Source organism: Tamandua tetradactyla, chromosome 16, assembly GCF_023851605.1.
Source record: "Tamandua tetradactyla isolate mTamTet1 chromosome 16, mTamTet1.pri, whole genome shotgun sequence".
Lineage (NCBI taxonomy): Eukaryota > Metazoa > Chordata > Mammalia > Pilosa > Myrmecophagidae > Tamandua > Tamandua tetradactyla.
In genome coordinates this window covers 18286461-18295920 of record NC_135342.1, presented here as the reverse complement: position 1 = coordinate 18295920, position 9460 = coordinate 18286461, and the positions used below count along the sequence as shown (strand labels likewise).

General features: G+C 39.5%; 2 pseudogenes; both read left to right on the top strand.

Moving 5' to 3' along the window:
- The first annotated feature begins 6135 nt into the window (after positions 1 to 6135).
- Positions 6136 to 7496, top strand: LOC143658323 (disabled homolog 2 pseudogene; annotated as a pseudogene).
- A 100-nt stretch (positions 7497 to 7596) lies between these two features.
- Positions 7597 to 8609, top strand: LOC143658322 (disabled homolog 2 pseudogene; annotated as a pseudogene).
- Positions 8610 to 9460: the final 851 nt, after the last annotated feature.

Genomic DNA, 9460 nt, shown 5'->3' with positions numbered 1-9460 from the left:
AAAAAAAAAAAAAAACAGAGCAAGTGTCAACTTCTAATCAGAAACCATGGAGGTGAGAAGGCAGCATTATGGTATATTTAAGGTACTGAAAGAGGAAAAACTGCTAGTCAAAAATTCTTTACCTAAAAAAAAAAAAAAAATTCTTTACCTAGCAAAACCGTCTTTCAAAAATGAGAAAGATGATTTCTAAATGTTGTGTTAGTTAATTTTTTTTAATTAACAAAAAAAAAATGAGAAAGAATTTAAAATATTCACAGGTAAACAGAAGCTGAGAGAGTTTGTCAACAAAAGACCTGCCCTACAAGAAACCTTAAAGGAATCCTGCATGCTGAAAGGAAAAGACAGGAGAGAGTGCCTTGGAGTAATGTGAACAAATGAAAGATTATCAGTAAGGGTAAATAAATGTGTAAGAAGAGTTTCAAACAAAAAAAAAGACACCATGTGTAAAAACAAAGGATAAAATGGTTGAAGTAAATACTGCCTTTAGAGTAATGACATTGAATGTTAATGGATTAAACTCCTGAATCAAAAGACACAGATGGGAAGAATGGATAAAAAAGGATGATCCGACTATACACAAGAAACTCACCTTAGACCCCAAAACACAAATAGGCTGAAAGCATAAGGTTGGAAAGAAAAAATATTCCATGCAAATAGTAACCAAAAAAGAACTGGGGTAGCTATACTAATATCAGACAAAATAGACTTTAAACACAAAAACTGTTATAAGAGACAAAGAAGGACACTACGTACTAATAGAAGGGGGCAATCCACCAAAAAGGAATAACAGTAATAAATATGTATGCACGTAACCATGGTGCCCCAAAATACATGAGGCAAACACTGGCAAAACTGAAAGGAGTAATAGACGTCTCTACAATAATAGTTGGAGATTTCAATACACCACTCTCTTCAATAGATCGAATGTCTAGACAAAGGGTCTATAAGGAAACAGGGATCTTGAATAGCATGATAAATGAACTAGGAATAACAGACATACACAGAACATTGCACCCCAAAATAGCAGGTTGTACATTCTTCTCAAGTTCTCATGGAGCCATTTAGCACTTGGCTAAACTATATGTTGGGTCGAAAAACATGTCTCAATAAATTTTTGAAAGACTGAAATTATGCAAAGCATAATAACACACCCACAGCTGGATGTGTCACATCTCCATGGAGATAATCTAATCAAGTGTCCAACCTACAGTACTGAATAGGGGTTAAAAGAAACGGCTGCCTCCACAAGACAGATCAGGATTAAAACATGGCTTTTCTAGAGTACATAATCCTTTCAATCTGGCACAGAGACCAGCATCACTCTAATACTAAAGCCAAATAAAGGTGTTACCAAAAAGAAAACTACAGACCAATTTCACTTATAAATACAAATGCAAAAATCCTCAACAAATACTTGCAAATTGAACCTAACAGCATATTAAGAGAATTGTAAACCATGATCAAGTGGTTCTATCCCAGGTATGCAAGGGCAGTTCAACATAAGAAATCAATCAATGCAACACACCATATTATCAAATCAAAATGGAAAAACCACGTGATCATCTCGATCGACACAGAGAAGGCATGTGACAAAATCCAGGATCCTTTCTAGATAAGAACACTTCAAGAGATAGGAATAGGAGGAAACTTCCTCAATGTGATAAAGGGCATATATGAAAAACCCACAGCTAACATCGTATTCAATGGTGAAACACTGAAATCTTTCCCCATAAGACCTGGAACAAGATGAGATGCCCACTGTCACCACCGTTATTCAAAATTGTGCTGGAAGCCAGAGCAGTAAGGAGAAAAAAGGTATCCAAATTGGAAAGGAAGAAGTAAAAGTTTCACTATTTACTAGATGAGATGATCTCATATATAGACAGTCCCAAAAAATCTACAACAAAGATATGAGAGCTAATAAACCAGTTCAGCAAAAGTGCAGGACACAAGATTAACATGCAAAAATCAGAAGTGTTTTTATACACTACTAATAAGCAATCTGAGGAGGCAATCAAGAAAAACATTCCATTCCAACTAAAAAAAATCATATACCTAAGAATAAATTTAACCTAGGATTCATATACAGAGAACTATAAAACATTGCTAGAAGAAATCAAAGAAGACCTAAATAAATGGGAAGACATTCCATGTTCATGGATTGGAAAACTTTATATCATTAAGATGTCAATTCTACTCAAATCGATTTGGGTAGAATCACAATCAAAATGCAAACCAATCCCAACCAAAATGCCAATTGTCTATTTTGCAGAAATAGAAAAGACAATTATCACATTTATTTGGAAGGTTAAGGGGCTCTGGATAGCCAAAAATATCTTGAAAGGGAAGAACAGAGTTAGAGGACTCACACTTTCTGACTTTAAAGCATATTACAAAGCTACAGTGGTCAAAACAGCATGGTACTGCATAAAGACAGATTTATAGGCCAGTGGAATCTAACTGAGAGTTCAGAAGTAGACCCTCACATCTATGACCAGCTGATTTTTGACAAGGATGCCAAGTTCACTCAACTGAGAAAGAATAACCTCTTCACAAGTGGTGTTGGGAGAGCAGGATATCCATATGAAAAAGAATGAAAGAAGATTCCTACCTCATACCATACACAAAATGGATCAAAGACCTAAATATTTCAAGACTATAAAACTCCAAGAAGAAAATGTAAGGAAGCATTCTCAAGTTCTTGCGGTAAGTTCTTACATGAACCAGAACATACAAAGCTATTACAAGGTGTTAACAATAGTGTGGTATGTGGGAAAGAATGCAATTAATGAAAACTAAGGACTCTAGTTAACATGAAAATTCTTTCGTCATTTGTAACAAAGGCATTATACCAAAATTAAACAGTAATAGGTGAGGTATAAGGGGTATGTGATTTTTTTTAATTTTGGAGAAATGAAAATGTTCTTATATTGGTTGTGGTGATGAATGCATAACTATGTGATTATACCAAGAGCCATGGATTGTACACTTAAGATGGATTATATTGTGTGTGAATAAAACAGTAAAATAAAATAAAATAAAATATATCTTGCAGTAGGTAATGTTTCCTTGGACTTTATACCCACTTCACAAGCAACAAAAGAAAAAATTGTTAAATGGGACCTCCTCAAAATTAAAAACTTTCGTGCATCAAAGGAAACTGACAACCTACTCAATGGGAGAAAATATTTGAAAACCATATATCCAATAAAGGTTATTTATTTATTTATTTATTTATTTTAAAAATTAACAACAAACAAACAAAAATATTTACATATCATTCCATTCTACATATACAATCAGCAATTCTCAAGATCACATAGTTGCTTATTCATCATTTCTTAGAACATTTGCATCGATTTAGAAAAAGAAATAAAAAGACAACAGAAAAAGAAATAAAGCGATAACAGAAAAAAACAAAAGATTATACATACCATACCTCTTACCCCTCGCTTTCATTTATCACTAGCATTTCAAACTAAATTTATTTTAACATTTGTTCCCCCTATTATTTATTTTTATTCCATATGTTCTACTCTTTTGTTGATATGGTAGATAAAAGGAGCATCAGACATAAGGTTTTCACATTCACAGAGTCACACTGTGAAAGCTATATCATTGTTCAATCATCATCAAGAAATATGACTATTGGAACACAGCTCTACATTTTCAGGCAGTTCCCTCCAGCCTCTCCACTACATCTTAACTAACAAGGTGATATCTGTTTAATGCATAAGAATAACCTCCAGGATAACCTCTCAACTCTGTTTGGAATCTCTCAGCCATTGACACTGTCTCATTTCACTCTTCCCCCTTTTGGTCTAGAAGGTTCTCTCAATCCCTTGATGTTAATTCTCAGCTCATTCTAGGGTTTTTCTCAATCCCTTGATGCTGAGTCTCAGCTCATTCCAGGATCTCTGTCCCACGTTGCCAGGAAGGTCCACACCCCTGGGAGTCATGTCCCACGCAGAGAGGGGGAGGGTGGTGAGACTGCTTGTCATGTTGGCTGGAGAGGCCACATCTGAGCAACAAAAGAGGATATAAAGGTTTAATATCCAAAATATATAAAGAAATCCTACAACTCAACAATAAAAAGGCAAATGAACCAATTTTTAAAATGGGCAAAAGATTTGAAAAGATATTTCTTCAAAGAGGAAATACAAATAGGCGAAAAGATACTCAACATCACTAGCTTTTAGGGAAATGCAAGTCAAAACCACAATGAAATATCATTTCACACCGACTAGAACGGCCACTATTAAAAAAAAAACAAAAAAACAGAAAACTACAAGTGCTGGAGAGGATGTAGAGAAATAGGAACACTCATTCCTTGCTGGTGGGAATGTAAAATGGTGAACCCGCTGTGGAAGACAGCTTGGCAGTTCACCAGGAAGCTGGGTATGGAACTATCAAATGACCTGACAATCCTGCTAGTAGTTATATACCTAAAAGAACTGAAAACAGGGACTCAGAATTTGCACACTGGTGTTCATAGAGGCATTATTCACAATTGCCAAAAGATGGAAGCAACTCAGGTGTCCATCAACTGATGAATGGATAAACAAAATGTGGTCTTGTATGTAAATACAATTCAATATTCAGTCATATAAAGGAAGAAAGTCCTGATGCATGCGACATGGATGAACCTTGAGAATATTATGTTGAGTGAAATAAGCCAGATATGAAAGAACAAATATTGTATGATTTCACTGTTATGAACTAATTATAGGAAGGGGAGTTGCTGCTTACCTTGCACAGAATTTCTATCTAGGTTGATGGTAAAGGTATGGGACTGGGTGGTGGTGATGGTGGCTCATTATTTGGAGTGTGATCAACAGCCTTGAACTGTAGAGGTGAATGTGGTTAGAAGGGCAAACTTTAGGATGTATATATTACTAGAATAAAAATTAAAATAGAAAAAACATGTATTCTCTTAGGCTTGGATTCAGGTGGACAGTGCACAAAGAAACAGATGCTAAACCTCCTTATTGATCCAGGAAATGCAAATTAGACTCACTATGTGCTTCCAACCCACACACCCTAACAGGATATTTAAGTCTGGCCAGACCCAGTGCTGGCTGGCTAGGATGTGGAGTAGCAAGAACTCATGGTAAACATTGGAGTTGGAAATGAAAATTATTGCAACCCCTCAGGCAAACTGTCTGGCAGTATCTTCTACAGCTGAACATATGCACAACCCAGGCCCCAATAATTCCACTCCTGGATAATGTAGAGAAACCTGGGCTCCTGGGTAGCAGGAGATGCCTGCTGTATGGGCCAAACAAGTCAGACCTGGAAACCACCCACATGCCAATCAACAGGAAGATGGACTAATAAATTGGAGTATATTCATGCATGCAAATAGTATACAGCAATGAAAAATGAACACCATCCAATAGATGCAAGCATATGGACACATCTCAGACATAAAATTGAGTGAAAGGGTTATGCTATAAGATTCTTTTTAAAAAATTCGAAAGAGGCAAACAGTAGTGGTCAGGCATGTATTCGTAACTAGTGAAAGTATAAAGAAAATTTTACTATAAAAGTCAGAACAGAGGTCACTTTTTCCAAGAAGGAGTAAGTTGTGATTGGAAGGGGCAGGTGGGAGCTTCTGAGATGCCGGCTACAGGGTTTCTTAGTTAAACTCAACACTCTATTTGGTGCAATTCTCCATGTTAGACTTCATAATTCTTCAAGAATTAATTTTAATCCTATGATTTCAAAACTCTTTGATCCTCAGACGACTTGATTCTACCTGGAGGCAAAAAGCGGTCTGAGGGATGCAAGGAGAGTTCAGTGGTAGAATTCTCACCTGCCATGCGAGAGACCTAGGTTCAGTTCCCAGGCCCTGCACTTCCCCCCCGCCCCAAAATAAAAATTCAACAAATGGTGCTGCAATCATGGGATACTCAGACGGAAAAAGAATGAAATGTGACCCCCACTACACAGCATACAAAAAAAAAAAATCTCTGCAGCCTGGAGGCTCTGGGGACAGCGAAGTCATGCTCCTTTCGCAGAGGTGCTAGCTAGCACATGTCTGTAGGTTATGTTCATTTGAGACTTCTCTGCTGGAAATCACCTGGTATTACTAAGTGTCCTCTAGAGCCAGGGTTTGCTGCTTGATTTCTTGCCATGTTGAACAAAGTACACTCCAATACAACCAACAGTCAGCCTGACCAACAGGCTGCACCAAAAGCACCATCGAAGAAGGAAAAGAAGAAAGGCTCTGAAAAGACAGATGAGCATCTCTTTGGCCAGGTTTAAAGTTAATGGTGTGAAATACAAGGCCAAGCTAATTGGCATTGATGATGTGCCAGATGCAAGAGGGGATAAAACGAGCCAAGATTCCACAATGAAACTAAAGGGAATGATGGCAGTTGCTCGGTCTCAAGGACAACACAAACAAAAGCTCTGGGTCAACATTTCGCTTTCTGGGATAAAATTAATTGATGAGAAAACTGGGGTAATAGAACATGAACATCCTGTGGATAAAATTTCTTTCATTGTCCGTGATATGACAGAGCCGGGCATTTGGTTATGTATGTGGAGGAGACGGCCAGCACCAGTTTTTTGCCATAAAAACAGGGCAACAGGCCAAGCCATTGCTCATTGATTTTAAAGATCTTTTTCAGGTTATCTACAATGTAAAGAAAAAGGAAGAAGAAAAGAAAAAGCCTGACGAAGCCAATAAATCTGTAGAACAGAGTGAAAGCCTCCAGAATCCTTTTTTTTTCTTTTATGGTTTAAGTGTGTGTGTTTTTTTGTTTGTTTGTTTTTTCTTTTTTTATTAACTTTTAAATTTTTTTTAAAAAAACAAACACGAACATTCTTAACTTATGATCATTCCGTCCTACATATATAATCAGTAATTCACAATATCATCACATAGTTGCATATTCATAATCATGATCATTTCTTAGAGTATTTGCATCAGTTCAGAAAAAGAAATAAAAAGAAAACAGAAAAAAATTCATACATACCCCTTAACCCCTCCCTTTCATTGATCACTAGCATTTCAATCTAAATTTATTTTAACATTTGTTTCCCATATTATTCATCTTTCTTCCATATGTTTTACTCGTCTGTTGATAAGGTAGATAAAAGGAGCATCAGACACAAGGTTTTCACAATCACACAGTCACATTGTGAAAGCTATATCATTATACAATCATCTTCAAGGAACATGGCTACTGGAACACAGCTCTACATTTTCAGGCAATTCCCTCCAACCTCTCAAATATACCTTAACTGAAAAGGTGATATATATTTAATGCATAAGAATAACCTCCAGGATAACCTCTAGACTCTGTTTGGAATCTCTCAGCCATTGACACTTTATTTTGTCTCATTTCTCTCTTCCCCTTTTGGTCAAGAAGATTTTCTCAATCCCCTGATGCTGAGTCTCAGCTCATTCTAGGATTTCTGTCCCACGGTGCCAGGAAGGTCCACACCCCTGGGAGGCGTGTCCCTCGTAGACAGGGGGAGGGCAGTGAGTTTGCTCATTGTGTTGGCTGGAGAAAGAGCCTCCTGAATCTTGATGATCAAGCTAACAAATTGAAACTGGGTATTGACCAGATGGATTTGTTTGGGGTCATGTCTACACCTCCTGACCTAAATAGTCCAGCATCTTTAGCCAGTGACTTGCTTCCACAGACCTCTTTGCTCCTCCTATCCCAGAATCTCCAGGCCAGATGTCACCTACAGGACAGTCTGCAACCCAACAAACCAACCCTCTGGATCTCTTCAAACAAGTGTTCTGTCCCAGTAGAGCCCCTTGCAGTTCTAGCTGGTTTACCAGTTACACCCCCTCAGGCAGGACCGTGAATCCCCCACCATCTTTAGCCTTCAATCAGTCCCCTTCAGTGGTCCCAGGAGCTATTGTAGGTGGTCAACCTTCAGGATTTTGTCAGTCTCTCATTTTTGACACAAGTCCAGTTGTTGCAGGTTGGAACCAGCCTTCATCCTTTGCCTCCTCAGCTTCCCCTCCAGCCTCTGTTGTGTGGGGCCGTTTAGCATCTGTGGCAGCTAATGCATGGCCATCAACAATCTCCTTGGGGAATCCTTTTCAGAGCAATATTTTTCCAGCTCCTGCTGTGTCAGCACAGTCCTCTCCTATGGTTCCCTCTCTTCCGGTTGCTCCTCCTCAGCCACCTCCCAGAACTGCTGCTGAACAGGACATCTCCAATGATGCTTTCACTGCCTTAGACCCACTGGGGGGTAAAGAAGTTAAGGAAGTGAAAGAAATGTTTAAGAACTTACAACGGAGGCAGCCGCCTGCTGTACCTGCGAGGGAGGGAGAGCAGACTTCCTCTCCGACTTTCAGTGCCTTCTCTAGTTATTTTCACAACAAAGTTGGCATTCCTCAAGATAACGCAGACCATGATGACTTTGATGCTAATCAATCGTTGAGCAAAATCAATGAACCACCAAAGCCAGCTCCCAGACAAAGTGCCCTGCCAGTTACCAAATCTGCTGACAATGCATTTGAGTACCCTTTCCCTAAAGGTTCTTTCAGTTCATTACCACAACTCCCTGTGGCTCCTCAACCTGCAGCTCCTGATACATATATATGGACGCTTCTGGAAATCCATTTGCATAACTTCTGAATTTGGTATGCTGACGATCCAGAGGAACAAAAGCTTGGCTTTTTCAGCAGTCACGGACAAAGCTAATAGCCAGAGGTGTCCTGTCCTCTGCCTTTGCTCCAGCTTTGACATATTATGTGTTGCCCTATTTCTTGCTGCCTCTTCCACTTGCTGCCTTTCACTTTCTGTCTAGATTAAAGCTAAACTGAGTTTATGGTTTTAAATACATTCAGAAGCTAAACTCTCTAGCTTAAATGTAAATGAAGTAGTTTTCCTACTTGAATGCTTGGCTACTGTGTCCCTAGAACCTTCTAGAACACTCTACCATGTACCCTCTGATTGGGAGATGCAGCCGCCACAAAACCCTTAGATCATACTTTTTTTGAATAAATGTTCAAATCCTTACAAAAAAGGGGGGTGGGTGGGTGTTAGCCTTGGGGTGGGTGTTAGCCTTGGCGTGGAAGCAGGTGAGTCCAGCGAGAACCTATAAGAAGAATTAGGGATCTGAAACACATAGAACAATTTAATTTTCCCAGAAGTGAGCAAAGTGTGCTGAGCTCTGCGTGAGCACAAGGGACTTAAGTGGTGAGTTCAGGGGGTAGATGATGTCCAAGGTAGCAGCAGGAAGGAGCCAAGGCGACACCCACCCTCCGCAGAGCGGGACAGGGCAGGGACAGGCCGCCTCTGCCCCACTGTGTCCCGTGCGTCCCTGGCGCGCCCTCGCCGCGCCCCGCGCCAGCACCACGCCCTCCGTATGTGGAAGCCGAGCCTGCCAAGGGTCGCTCCGGGCTCGCGACCACCGGATTCGGTGGGGACCGGCGGCGGAGACGCGCCCCGCCGGGTTTCTCACACTAGCGGGAAGTTGTTGGTGG